The following is a 15,559-nucleotide window of genomic DNA, read 5'->3' on the forward strand; positions in this document are numbered from 1 at the left end:
TATGAGCCTAATATTAGGAACCAAAGATATGAATATGTTCTGGCTCTGTATGTTAAGGAAATTAATATTAATATAACTTAATCAAAAAAGCTAACTCATCATGAGGAGGTGATATAAGAATCACAGGAAACTGAATAAGAAGTTCATATATTTTCTTTATTATCTTATATTTTTTCTTAATTAATTTAATTTTACTTATTATTATACAATGTGAAAGAATACCTTGTTGGAATGAGGTAATGGCGGGAGAATTATACTACTCATAATTGGAGGCTAACACATTACCATGCAATCAAAAGAAAAAATATTCAGCTTTTTTTTTTGACAAAACTACTCAATAAAAACACTTAAGATCAGAGTCAATAAGATTTCTATAAGTTTTTGCCAAATGCTTTAATATCTAGAGAGAATTATAAGATCATAATGGCAATAAAAATGATATTGTTGGTAATAGAGAATGACAAACAACAAATCAAGAATTTTTTATGGGTTTTCATATCATCACTTTTTCTCTGTTAGTGTAATCGTATGTTACGTCTATGCTATCTTTTCTATTGCATATTATACTACTGCCTCAATACTAGTTGCCCCATAGTCAAAATTAGGAGTGACAAATAGGTTAAACAAAATTCACTAAAGTAAAAAAAAGATGTAAAAGGATAGTACAAATTTCTTTGTAAAACCCTCCAAAAAAAGTAAAAAGAAGAGGTAATATCAGCAAAATTTAAAAGTACTTTGATGAAACTTTTCATAGTCATCAAAAAAAATACTTGCAATAATACTTATGCTTATGCCGCAAAGTACGATGCTTTCATATTACTCGTTAAGTAAATTCATCATTCAAATTGTTATCTGGCAACAAAGTGAATATTTGTTTCTTTCCATTTGAGCAACAAAATAAATTGGTATCTCTCCTTATAGTACGTTCCTCTCCTATATGAAAAAAATGCTATTTTGTTATGTAAAAATATATAATTTTTTATTAATATTAAAGTCATGTAACCCCATATACAATATTGCATAATATTATATATTATTGAAGAACAAAATAATATCGAACAACAGAAGATTTATTCAAGGTGACCTTTCAGTTGGATCTTTTGCCTCACTTAAAAAATTTAACTAAATATTTTTAATACCGTAAGTCTGTATAACTAATTAAGGCTAATATGCATATCAAATAGTTATTATTCCATATAATCAATTATGCCATAACCCTATTAAGTATTTCACATTGATATTAATATAGTTTCTAGGGGCTTTGAGTTGTAGGTGACAAAAGAGTTTTAAAATAAGGTGTGAGTGACACAAGTCTTAATTATTGAGTGGAGGTGACAATTACTTTATTATGGATTAAGAAAGTTTGGCAAGTTTGAGGAATAGCCCAGAAGTTTTTAAATTTACACTTTGGTCCAATTTTTTATCTAATATAACGAAAAATGGAGGAAAAAAGATGTCTTTCTCTCTCTTCTCATCCATTGTTGTTTTATCTCTCTTAGCGATTTTTGTTGTTCATTATTGATGCTGCTTTATTCATCATCTTCTGCTTCATTATCATCATCTTCTACTTCATTATCAACTTTATTTTCTTCTTATTGACCATTTGTTGTTGTTGTTACCGCTACTATTGCTATTTGACCAATTTCTTAGGTCAAATTTTATTTCGTACATCACTTTCCACTTTAGCGTTATTTCATAGGAGACTTTGGTAAGTCAAATTATGATTTTTAGTTGAATTTTTCATCTGGGTAACTGCTATTGTGCTGTTTTTCCAACAATGGATAGAACTCAATCATGAATCTAACATAAGAGCCAATTATTTAATAGATAAATCATCTATTGCGACAGATGAGATATTTGTTTCAACGAAAGACTGATATGTTGGATTCATGTTTATGGTTCTATAGGCCGTAACATGAATCGAACAAATGGATTGTAATACCCCAAACTTTTTTTGAAGTCAAATCTAGTCTCCAGAAGAGTTGGTGATGGCTTCCTAAATGATTAATGTTTAAACCAGATAGAATTTCCTAATTTCAACTTTTTATCATGTGAAAAATTGAATTAGCTTTCCAACATTACCAATTTTGTCCAAATCCGGTATCGGAGTAAAATGTTATTAATGTTTTATAGAGGACTATTAGAACTGCTCAGAAGTGACGGTCAGGCCAATGGACCGTCAATTTAGCGATGGACCGTCGCCCAAACCATCACAGGTGAGGTAATAAGTCAATCTTCTGGCTAAGGTACGACGGACAGGTTGACGGACCGTCGAGCTTGTGACTGACCATCGCCCAAGCTGTCGATACTACCATCGCCCAAGCTGTCGATACTAAGGCAGTAAGTCCCTATTCTGGTCCAAGTGCGACGGTCAGGCAGACAGACCGTCGAGCCAGCGACTTACCATCGCACGAGCCATCGCAGATCCCGTTCAACGATTTTTAAGCCATTTTTAAAAGGATATTTAGGTCTTTTTCCACCCGTTTTAACCCCTAATTATACCATACCATAGCTCATAACTTCATTATTCATTCACAATATCTAATTAGGGTTTCTCTCAAAGATTAATCCCTAAGAACAAGAAACCCTAGGTGCTTAATTCCAAGTCAAGAATTCAAGCTTTCCTCCACCAATCTTCAAGAAATCATCCACCCAGGTATGTTTAGTGTTGATTCATGGGTTCCTTTCACTCATGAAGCTCAAGAATCCTATTTTAAAATCACGAATTGTGAAACCCATGTTGTGGATTGATTATAATCATGTTTATGTTGTTGTGAGACTTCCAAGTTGGAAGCTTTAATATGTTTTCATGAAATTTTATTAATGTATGGATTGAAATCGATGAAATTGAGTTGAATGAAGGAACTTGATGTATTAATTTGATGTTCATGCTTAAGCCCTAAGTTATGCATACTAGATGTTTGATAAATGCCTAAGAGAGTAAGATTTATGCTTATTAACTCAATAGGGCCTAAATGATGAATCCATGTTTTATCCTTATGTTTTAAAATGACTTTCATACTATTGTGATGCGTTGAAATTGTTTGATGGAATGCCCATGAGACTAGAATTATGTAACCATGATATATTTGAATGTATTCCTATTCATGTACAAGAGTATGAGAACCAAGTGCTTCATGAAACTCCTAAGTGATTGTATTATGAATTATTGATTATGTTCATGTGTTCAAGAAGTGTCATGTCTTGTTAGTTTCATGCTATTGAGTCCTAGGGGTACTTGTACCCAACAATTTAGCTGTGTGTCTAGAGCCAGTATCAGTTTCATGATAATCTCAGTCAAGCCATGATCAGTAGAATTCAGCCAGTTACATAACTTAGGCAAACTTAGCAAATTCAGTATCAGTCCAGTAATCTCAGTAATCTCAGTCAGTTATCAGATCTCAGTAATATTCCATCAGTCAATGAAATTCAGTGAACTCAATCCAGTTCAGTTAAGTTAATCATGTTCAGTGTTTATTCAGATGGGAGTAGAATTCAGCACCGAGTGAGCCCAAGAATGGGAACTCACCTGTTAGTAGAGGGTGTGATTCTTAGAAACAATCCTTGTGCTCCATAACTATGTAGCCAGCGTAGGTTGAGATATCAAAACTGCTAGATTAGGGTAGATTAGATGGCTTAACTTGTTATATGAGGGTCCCACCGTTCTCCTTAGAGTACCTGTTAGATGAGGAATCACTCACAGCTTGTCCTTACCAGTGGCGCGGTATTGACACCCTTCCAATTGGGGTTACAAATTGGACCCCAACTCAGCTATAATAGCTTATTAGGGGCATGTCGGTTAAAGGACTACTTCCCACAATTTCAGTTATAGATCAAAACTGTTAGATACAGTCATTCAGTCTTAGTAATAGAACTCTGATAGTTCTTTAGAATTTTAGGACTATCAGATACAGTCAACCCAGTACAGTATGAAGCTCAGCTAGTTTCATCAGAATCTAGACGGTCAGATACAATCACTCAGTATCAGTTACATCAGTTATCAGTAACTCATGATATCAGTATTCAGACTCAGTATTCAGTATTATTATGAATTCAATTATAGTTACTTATTTATGTATGTATTCTCACGTTCATGTTATACAGTCAATTAGTATTGTTCATGCATAGAACCCTTTGCATTCAGCCTATCCCACTAGCATACCAGTACATTCAATCATACTGACGCATTTGCACTATAGTGTTTTATACCATAGGTTTAGAAGTATGAGCTCCAGAACATCAGTAGCATTCCAGTTTCAGCAGTGAGTCCTCATCATTCGAGGATGTTATGATTTGATTACTTCATTTCTACAGTACTTAGTTTATTTTAGTAGTTGGAGTTAGTTGGGTACATGTCCCATCAACTTCTTATTTAGACAGTACAGTGTTATAGGCTTTCAGACTATAGTATGTTCAGACAGTTATTTCAGCTATTTTGGTATTGATATACCGTAATTTCAGATGTTGTATTTTATCATATATTTGAATCTTATGGCCTTTCAACCTTTTATTCCACATTTATATAGTACATTATGTAGTGTTTAGGTATAAATATCAGTCATGGATTAGCTTATGATACTTCGGGGTCACAAGCACCATGTAGCGTTCCAGGTACCAAATTTGGGGTGTTATATGGATCATTCGTTGCAACAGATAATTTATCTATTTAAACAAATTATTTATCTAGTACAACGTGATAAATATCTATCGCAATAGATTATTTACCTGTTGCAATAGAACCTGAACTTGATTCCAACAGACGTGTTATCTGTTGTAACAGGGTAAATATCTGTTGCCACAAATTATTAACCTGTTGCAACAGAACCTGAACTCGATTCCAATAAATGGTAAATATCTGTTGCAGGATATTAGTAACCTGTTGTGATAGAACCTGACCTTGATTCTAACAAATCATTGTCTGTTGTAACAGGTAAGTCATTTGTCGTAATAGGTTAATTATCTGTTACAACATGTCACTTATTTGTTGGAATCAGCTTCAAAGGTGCCTCAATACTCTAACATCAATCCTAACAGATATATAGTCTGTTGCAACATATGATTCACCTGTTACAATAGATGACTCATTTATTGAAATCAGCTTCTAGAGCGTAACATGCATCCCAACAGGTAAGTAATCTGTTGCGACTGATTACACATCTGTTGGGATTCATTTATGGCACTATGAAATCACTATTAACTTTTTTTAACAAATGACTTTATTTAGGTACCACTAATGGAGGGATCAATAATAATAGGGGTGGATTGTCATGGTTAATGGATTGCGAAGAGCAATCAATATATATGGTGTTGGAACGAGGGTGAAATGCTAGAGACAATAGCTATGATAGTCCAAAGTGATATTTCGTATGATGATTTTATGAACTTAATCATTAGTTATTATGGACTGAATTGTCAATTGGAAGATCTCATATTCAGTTACATGCACTGCTCCTTTGAAAATCAGAGGGTACTGCCTTTCAAGATAACCGATCAGATTCAGTTGCCTGCTTATCTTAGTGATTCATCTAGGCCTGTGTTAAGGGTATGTGTAGTTGAAAAGACAAGAGAGAATGAGAACCAGAACTTAGAAGAACAACAATAATAAGACATCTTTGATGATAGGTTGGATGATCTAGACATGAATATTACAGATGATGATCAAACACCTACGCCCATTGATGCGACCAATACGATTAGTAGTTCTTCTCAATTGACACAGTCTAGAAATCTTCAAGACGATGGGACCGACTTTTTTATTAGAATGTCATTCAAGGACAAGAATGAATTATCTACTACTTTATTTATTTATTTCTTGAAAAAAGACTTCAGAATAAAGAAGATGATTAATTCGAGCAGTGTCTTTTGCTTCAAATGTGCTAATGCAAACTGCAAGTGGTGGTTAAGAGTGGTAAAGTACGTAAGTTCTGATAGATTCGTCATTCATAAACATGAAAAGCATCACACATGTGGTTCGGAGCACATCTCGGGCCAAAATCCTCACGCCACTGCAAAGGTCCTCAGTGAATATTTTAGAAGTAGTTTCCCCAATGGAAAAGGCCCTCCAACAAGGAATATGACCAATCAACTCCTTACAGAATTGGGTGTCCTGCTCAGTTATTGAAAGATATATATGGCCATGGGGATTGCCAAGGACTTGGTTAGGGGACACACGAGCATAGGTATGCAGTCCTGGGGGCCTACCATTACATGATTGAGTCCATAAATCCTGGAAGTAAGACGACATTGCATGTTGATAAAAACAGAAGCTTCAAGTACTTTTTTGTATCCTATGGTTCTTGGATTTAAGGTTTTCGACATTTGAGAAAAAGGTATAGCCGTCGATGGTACCTTCTTGATAAGCAGGTATAATGGAGTTCTGCTAGCGGTGGTGGCACAGGATGTGGAGAATCACATCTTTCCTGACACTTATTGTGTAGCAGATAAGGAATGTGATGCCTCTTATGGATTTTTTTTGAACAACTGCGAAGCTGCATCGAAGATACCAAAGAGATATGTTTTGCTTTAGATAGGCATCCAAGTATTCCAAAGATGGGTTCAATTTTCTTCACTTTAGCTTACTTTGGTTGTTGCACCAGGCATCATGGAGAGAACATTCGGACCAACTATCACAATGAAAGGGTCTTGGCCTTTTTTTTATAGAGCTGCTAAAACATATAACAGAGAGGAGTTTTTAGACTATTTCAATTAAATAACGGATGTGAATCCCAAGGTAGCAGAACTTCTCGTATGTGTCAGTTTTGAGAGATGGAGTTGGGTATTTTGTCCAGCAGATAGGTATATTCTTATGAATTAAATGTCTTGTTTGAGTTACAAGTTTAGTATGATATCATACAAAGTGATTCTTTTGTATAGGTACAATATTAGACATTAAACATAGCTGAATTGGTGAATTCATTATTTGGCGATGAAAGAGAATTTTCCATTAAGGCTATGTTTGAAGTAATAAACAAGAAGTATGATCAATTTTTTAACGAAAGGCATGTGCTGTTTAAGGGCCCAAAAAGAACCCAATTTGTTCTTGAAATTAAAAAAATAATATCAACGAATGTCAGTTTGGGGAATAAGTTATTATCTCATAAAATAACATATTACAAATTCAGTATCACCGGTCATGGTGATGTTTCCATGGTCGATCTTCAAATAAGATCTTATACGTGCAGAGTTTTTGACTTGGACAAAATACCCTGTCCATATGCCATGGCAGTGCTTCGAGCTCAATATGGTCCAAAATATGGACCTAAAGTTTACGAGCACTCCTCTCAATATTATTCGGTGGAAGAATATGAAATGGCATCTAGTGGGCATATTACTCTAGTGCCGCCCGAAGAATCTTGGGTTATTCCTGCAGAGATTTTGGGGAAATTAATACCTCCTCCATATATTAATCCAAGCACTATCAAATCGGGAAGAAATTCATATAAGAGGAGGCATGGAGTCGAAGAATCATTTTCATCAAGAAGAAACATATGCTCTATATGTAAGCGCGTTGGCCACAAAAGAATTACATGCCCGGATCGTAATCTACCATGATCGTTGTAATTGCTGAAACTTGTGTAGTTATTTGTTGTGGACTTTTATATGTTTAACTCATTGTTGTGAACGTAATGTTATTATTTATTATATATAAAATATCTTTTTTAGTAACTTATGCATCAATAAAAAGAGGCAAAACATGAACTAAATAATACAACAGACCATAATTATTCTCAACAGATTAACCATCTGTGGCAACAGATGGACATTAGCTGGAAGAACACAATATAGTTCCATCAAACTGGAATATTTTCCTCTAACAGATGACAAACTTGTCACAACAGATAGATAATCTGTTGACAAAAATCCAACAGATGACCAATTTGTTCCAATACATGGTCTGTCTATTGAAAGAACTCAAAAGCTAAAATTGCTATTGCTACTGGATTCAAAATTGCTCCTTACCTCCAACCGTCGACATGTTAACATTAACATGTATGTTTAGAAGAAATAGACAGAATAAAAATTGAATAAGAATTAAAAAGCCAAAGTCGACTAAAAATAATTTTTTTATTAAATAAAAATAAAATACATTAGGTATAGATCCGATATAGAAAATTTAAAATACATATGCTAAAAGAAAAAACACATTCTAATTCTATTTATTATTATCATCATCATCATCATTAATGACAGCCGACCAATCTACTCACAGCAGCAAGGCCCTCATCAGCCTCTGCATCTCTTTGAACATCACCGCTCTCACGGTGACCAACTCCCTCTGTAGTTCATTAACCTGCCTCCAAAGTTCCCGCACTGTGTCGTACAAAATAGCAATGTTCCAAACAGGATCCGTCATATCTAGAACACACATGAATTGACAAAAGTAAAGAAAAGGAGTCCAAATGTAATACAGCGTATCCTACCAACTGGTAGATTTATATAAAAAAAAAACTTACATCAACGAGAAAGGAATATGCTCTTTGAAGAAAAGTGGTTGAAGATATCACACGAAAAAAATAATGCAAGAAATAAATAAACTTTAGTAGAATAAATATATCAAGGAGGGACCTATTTATAGAGGATTGAATCTGGATGTGTCAGGCCAAAAGGCATGACTGTTAAGCTCTATTATATTAATTACATTCAAACTGGTGGCATTTTGTTTTTTGTGAAAAGTCGCAACTTTTTATTTTACATTAATACTTCTCACCTTTTCAAAATGGTTTTAAGACTTGATAACAACCGTTATTATTGAGCTGTTGAAACAGATCGTCCATCTGTCCCAACAGATTTACCATCTGTTGCAACAGATTGTCTGTATGTATAACAGATGGTCTGTCAAAATAGATTTACCATTTGTTGCAATAGATGCTTTGTATGTGCAATAATGAGATATCTGTTACAACATATGTATTATCTATTTATTAGATATTTTGAATGTGTTAGATAAAAAGTCATGACTACCTCTTTTTAATAGTCATCACATACGTGCAGATGAATAAACACTATCTGGTCTGCCGCAATAGATTTACCATCTGTTGCAATATATAGAATATTTGTTATAACAAATAGACCATATATTGGAGGAGATGTATTGATTTTTTCTAACAGCTTATTCAACAGTTGTAACAGATGAAGAATTCGGTTCATCAGCTATTTTGAATGTGTTAAGATAAAAATTCATGACTCTTCACTTTTTTTTAATAGTCATCACATGCGTGCAGATGAATAAACAATGTTTGATCTGTTGCAATAGACTTATCATCTATTGTAACATATGGATTACCTATTGCGATATATGGACCATATGTTGGAGGAGATGTTTTGATTTCTTCCAACAGCTGATTCATCAATTACAATAGATGGGGATTTCGATTCATCGACTATTTTGAATATGTTAAGATAAAAAGTCATGAATCTTTACACCTCTTCTTTAATAGTCATCACATGCATGTAGATGAATAAACAACATTGTCTGACATGTCTTGATAGGAAAGGAAGAATAAGGTACGTGTAATAGATCCACTTTCATACGTGGGAGTTACGTATTATTGATCAGTCTACCACGACAGACACACATAAAGTGCAATAATTTTGTGAATGCAGTTTTTTATCGATTAGACACTAATCCTTCAAACAAAATCCTACATTGTACAATTTAGTTTGATAGGTGCAAACTAATTAGGCCGAAGGATTCCAAGACGGTGGTGTGGATACCCTATTACAAGTTAATGATGGTATATGCTCATGTTTTTGTGTCAAGTTTGGGGAAGGTTTCAAGTTTTTAGTGGAAGTGTAAATATCTAATAGTGATTGGACCAGTTTTAATAGCGCAATAGATTTTTTGAAAGGCCTTCAAAGCGTCGCACTGCTGAAAACAATGATGGAACTAATAGAAATTCCCCTGGTCTAAATTTATATGGATGAATTGCTGGAGGAGACTTTTATACAATAGAAGGTGCTTGGAAGAATACCTGTGCAGGAAGAGGGAGGTAGAGACGGCTATATATCATCTCAGACCTTGTTTAAGAGGAAACAAATGGAAGCAAGTAAGGAAATTCTAGCAAATCTAGCCAATGAAATTGACATAAAAAAATGAAAAAACTGGATGAGCTTCAAATGTGGAAGTGTATCTAAATATAAAAATTCATCAGTCGTTGAAAAAAAAAGAATGGTCAACAGGACTGGAGCTGGACACTTTGCTTAAGAATGCAACTAGCGAGCGTGGCCTCAATGAAGACTTTAACAAAGTGTAAGACCAGAACTCTAAGGAAGAAGCTTCGCGACCAAAGAAAATTAATACGATTGTCGGTCAGAATTGAAACATGAACCAACAACTCCTGAATTAAAATAAGGAAAGCCAAGGAATCAATTTCTAAAGTCTAACTTGCATTCCATGCCTTTTGTTTGTGGCTATAATCAGGTCAATGGTAATAGAAACAAAAAGGTCTGAAGTTGGGCAGAAATCCCATGCCTTGTTATTTCCACTGCCTTTGATCTGACAAGAGCCATAAACAAGAACATGGGATGCAAGTTTAACTTGATAAATTACAACCTTTGCTTGATCCCATATTTTTTATTCAAGAGTAGTTGGTTTCGATTTTAATTCTGATCAGTAATCTTACCACCTTCCGTGCTCGTGAAGCTGTTTCCTTAGAGTTCTGATCCTATATTTTATAGGTCTTCATTAAGGTCACGCTTGCTAGTTGCAGTCTTTAGCAAAGTGACCAGCTCCAGTCCTTTTGACCATTCTTTTTTTTCTTCAACGACTAATGGATTTTCATGTTTGGATACACTTTCACATTCGCAACTCATCTAGTTTTTTTATTTTTCATTTCAATTTCATCAGCCAATTTTGCTACACTTTCCTTTCTACCCTATGTTTTCTCTTAAATAAGGTCTTATATGATATATGACCTTCTCAACCTCCCCCTTCCTGCACAGGTATTCTTCCAAGCACCTACTATTGTATAATAGTCTCCTCCAGCAACCCATCCATATAAATTTGAACCAGGGGAATTTCTATTGGTTCCATCATTATTTGCTGTTGTGCGAGGCTTCGGAGGCCTTTCAAGAAGTCCATTGAGCTATTAAAACCGGTCCAATCACTATTGAATATTTACACTGCCGCCAAAATCTTGAACCCTTCCCCAAACTTGACACAAAAACATAAGCATAATAGGTCATTAAATTATAACAGGGTATCGACACCACCTACTTGGTCCCTCAGCCTTACTAGTTCAAACCTAACAATCTTAACTGTAAAATACTATATCTTGTTTGAAGGATTAACGCCTAATAGGTAAAGAACAAACATTCATAAAATTATTGTACTGGATGTGTGTTTTCACAATAGGTTGATCAGTAATACATACCTCCCACATATGAAGTGGTTCCATCTGCAAGCAACTTATTACTCCGAACCCATCTTTTCTCTAGCCTTTAATGCTGGTCGAGCAAAAGTGGATCCGATTTCACTTCCTTTTATATGCAAACAAGAGAAATACATTTGATGTCAAACAAGAGAAGAACAAAAAGAACATTACAAAAGGATAACATAAAATTGAGTGAATCAACAGATGACCAATCTGATGTAATAGATTACCCATCTGCTCAATCGATAAGGCATCCGTGCAACAGATGGATGATATGTTGCAACAGATGGGTCATCTGTTGGAATAAATTAAACCATCCTTGCTACTGGTTTGATTTATTCAAACAGTTGCTCCATCTGTACAAAAAGGTAATATAAAATTGAGTGAATCAACAGATAACCAATCTAATGCAACAGATTACCCATCTGTTCAACTGATGAGGCATTTTGCAACAAATATAAAAATAACGATTCATTCATTCAAGACTTAAAAGTCACCTTTCCTTTAATTTTCTCAATAAATAGGAAACTGGTAATGGGTAAATCATTAATAGCAACAGATGTAAATATCTAATTAAATGACATGCAAAGAAGAAGACGAGATGGAAAGAGCAATAGTGAACCATACCTGCAATGTAAAAAAAAGGGATCAGAACATCCAGTTCAGTCGAAGAAAGATATTGATCGATTGAGATCCGAAAGGATACTCATTCGAAAGAAGAGAGAAAAGAGAGGAAAAAGGGAAAGAAAGAGAATTGAGAATAAAGAAGAGTGATATATGAGTTGAGTTTTACTTTATGGCTTAAGGAGAGAGTATTCTTCTAGATATGGGTTTTAAATATTCATTAATAACTTTTGAAGGGAACGAAGAGACGGTAACATTGAAAAGACTAGATAAGACTACTCACTCGGGAGATTTTTGAGTTATCCAAGTAATATTTTTTACTGCCTTAGTATTTTAACTTTTTTATTTCAGACAGAAAATACCTAAATTGCTTTTAAAAAAAGGGACTTAAAATATCTAAGTACAACAGATAATAATTTCTGTTTGAAATTTTTTGAAGCTCGATTATCTGTCACAACAGATGCAACACCTGTTTGATAATTTACAATAGATACATAATATGTTATAACAGATGACTTAATCTATTTGATTAAATCCAATCGAAAAGACATCTGTTGCAACAAGTTGAACATTTTTTTTATACAATTTCAATTGAGTTTATATGTTAGACTAATACCTTAATTGATTAATCTAGGACCAAGGGTGAATTTTCATAGGGTTAACTACAACTTTAATTGAGTCTTTTGGCAGTTGTATAATGAGAAGGTATTGCGTTGCACCCGACCAGAGTTGTCAATTGATCACTTTGAGCCGAATCAATTTTTATTACATCATATGTTCAATAATACCTTAATTAATTAATCTAGGACTAGGGGTGAGTTCTCATAGGGTAAACTACAACAGATGGTAGCGCCTATTTGAAAATTTACAATAGATGGGTAATCTGTTGCGACATATAACTTAATACATTTGATAATTTATAACAGATGGATAATCTGTCACAACAGATGACCTAATCTATTTGATTATTTACAACAGATGAGTAATCTATTACAACAAATAACTTAATCTGTTTGATAACTTATAACAGATGGTTAATCTATTGCAACAGGTTGAACATTTGTTTTTATACAATTTTAATTAATTTCACATGTTAGACTAATACCTTAATTGATTAATCTAGGATCAGGGGTGAGTTCTTATAGGGTCAACTACAACTTCAATTGAGTCTTTTGGCAATTGAATGATGAGATGGTATTGCGTTCCTCCCGACCAGAGTCTTCGATCGATCACTCTTAGCTGAACTGATTCTTATTACCTCATATGTTATACTAATACCTTAATTGATTAATCTAGGATAAGGGGTGAGTTCTTATAGGATCAACTATAACTTCAATTGAGTCTTTCAGAAATTACATGATAAGATGGTATTGAGTTTCCCCTACCAAAGTCGTCGATCAATCACTCTGAGCTGAACCAATTCTTACTACTTCATATGTTAGACTAATACCTTAATTGGTTAATCTAGGACCAAGGGTGAGTTCTCATAGGATCAACTATAACAAATGGCAGTGCCTATTTGATAATTTACAACAGATGGGTAATCTGTTGTGACATATGATAATCCATTTGATAATTTACAACAGATGGGTAATCTGTCGTAACAGATGACTTAATCTATTTGATAATGTACAACATATGAGTAATCTATTACAACAAGTGACTTAATCTGTTTGATAACTTATAATAGATGGTTAATCTGTTACAACAGGTTGAATATTTGTTCAATTTCAATTGATTTCACATGTTAGACCAATACCTTAATTGATTAATCTAAGACTAGGGGTGAGTTCTCATAGGGTCAATTACAACTTTAATTGAGTCTTTTGGAAATTAATTGATGAGACAGTATTGTGTTCTTCCCGACCAGAGTTGTCGATCGATCACTCTGAGCTGAACCAATTCTTACCACTTTATATGTTAGACTAATACCTTAATTGATTAATCTAGGATCAGGAGTGATTTCTCATAGGATCAACTATAACAAATGGCAGTGTTTATCTGATAATTCACAACAGACAAATCAAAAAAATTGGGTGCTATCATAAAGCTTTGTATCGTGTAAGTTCACGAGTTAGAGATAAGCGGACTCGAACTGCTGACATCCACCACAGGGGGTAATCTATTGTGACATGTGACAATTCATTTGATAATTTAAAACAGATAGGTAATCTGTTGTCATAGAACTTAATCTATTTGATAATTTATAATAGATTCATAATCTGATGCAATAGGTTTAACATTTATTTTTGTACAATTTCAATTGAGTTCATATACCTAAATTGATTAATCTAGGACCAGGGGTGAGTTCATAGGGTCAACTACAACTTCAATTGAGTCTTTTAGCAATTGCATGATGAGAGGGTTAAAAATTACGCATATCTTTTATAATTTTATAAAATAATTAAGATTAATTTGGACCAAATTAACATTTTCAAAACTTGTCATTATTTTTCAAAATACAAATCGACCCATACAAATCATCCATTTGCGAGAAAAATATTTTATCATTTCAAATCTCGAGTTCTCACTCTTTTCCCTTTCTTAATTAATTATACAGTACAAACAATAACTACTCAACAAATTGCTCTACCTTTCACAACAGATAGATTTTCTTCTCATTTTCGACCACATAGGTGTTATTTTCGACTTTCTTCTTGCTTGTATTAGTTATTTTCTCTGTCTTCGTAGGTAACAAAGTTCGAAAAGAGTTCTATATTTGTTATTTTTTTCTAAAAAATAAGGGGTTTTAAGTTAATGATGTAAAATAAAACTTTTAGTTGTATTATCTTCTAGAATGGGTTTATAATTTTGAGTTTTGATGGTAAAATCATAGGAAGAACTCGAGAAAACCCTAGTTTCTATCGTAGTGTTCTGTTGATTATCGTGGTATTATTAGATGGTATTTGTAGTATTGGTGGTGGTGGTCGTCGTCATCGTCGTGGTGGCATTGATGGTCATTATTGGTGGCATTTGTTGGTGGTGTTTGTGGTGGAATTGGTTGGCGGTGTTTGTGGTGGTTGTCTATAGTATCGGTATTTGTGGTGTTTGTGGTATTGGTTGGTGGTGTTTGTGGTGGCATTGGTTGGTGGTGTTTGTGGTGGTTGTTGGTGGTGTTGGTATTCGTAGTGTTGGTTGCATTGGTTGGTGGTGTTTGTGGTGGTGGTGGTGGTTGGTGTATCAGTATCGGTATCGGTATCAGTACCGGTGGTGTTTGTAATGTATTTTTTAAAATTTATGCATACATAAATTGTAATATAATTTTTATTTTTCCATTATTTATAGGTAAAACTTGTCTCCCAAAAGAAGAGAAAGTGAAAGTGGATCGACGTCTTACCACCCAAAAAAAAGCTACAGTACAGAGGGATTTGGAGGAGCTTCCTAAACAATCTCAGTCAGGGAAAAGTGAAGCTGGGGAGAGATATGAAAACAACATTGAGGGAGGTGGACAAAGTTCTGTAGATGGTGATGAAGAAAATAAAAGTGAGAAAGAGGAGGAATTAGAGAGTAAGAAAGAGAAAGAGGATGATTATTAAACTGATGATAATGGATCATCAATAGGG

Source organism: Capsicum annuum, chromosome 8 (assembly GCF_002878395.1).
Source record: "Capsicum annuum cultivar UCD-10X-F1 chromosome 8, UCD10Xv1.1, whole genome shotgun sequence".
In the NCBI taxonomy this organism is placed as follows: domain Eukaryota; kingdom Viridiplantae; phylum Streptophyta; class Magnoliopsida; order Solanales; family Solanaceae; genus Capsicum; species Capsicum annuum.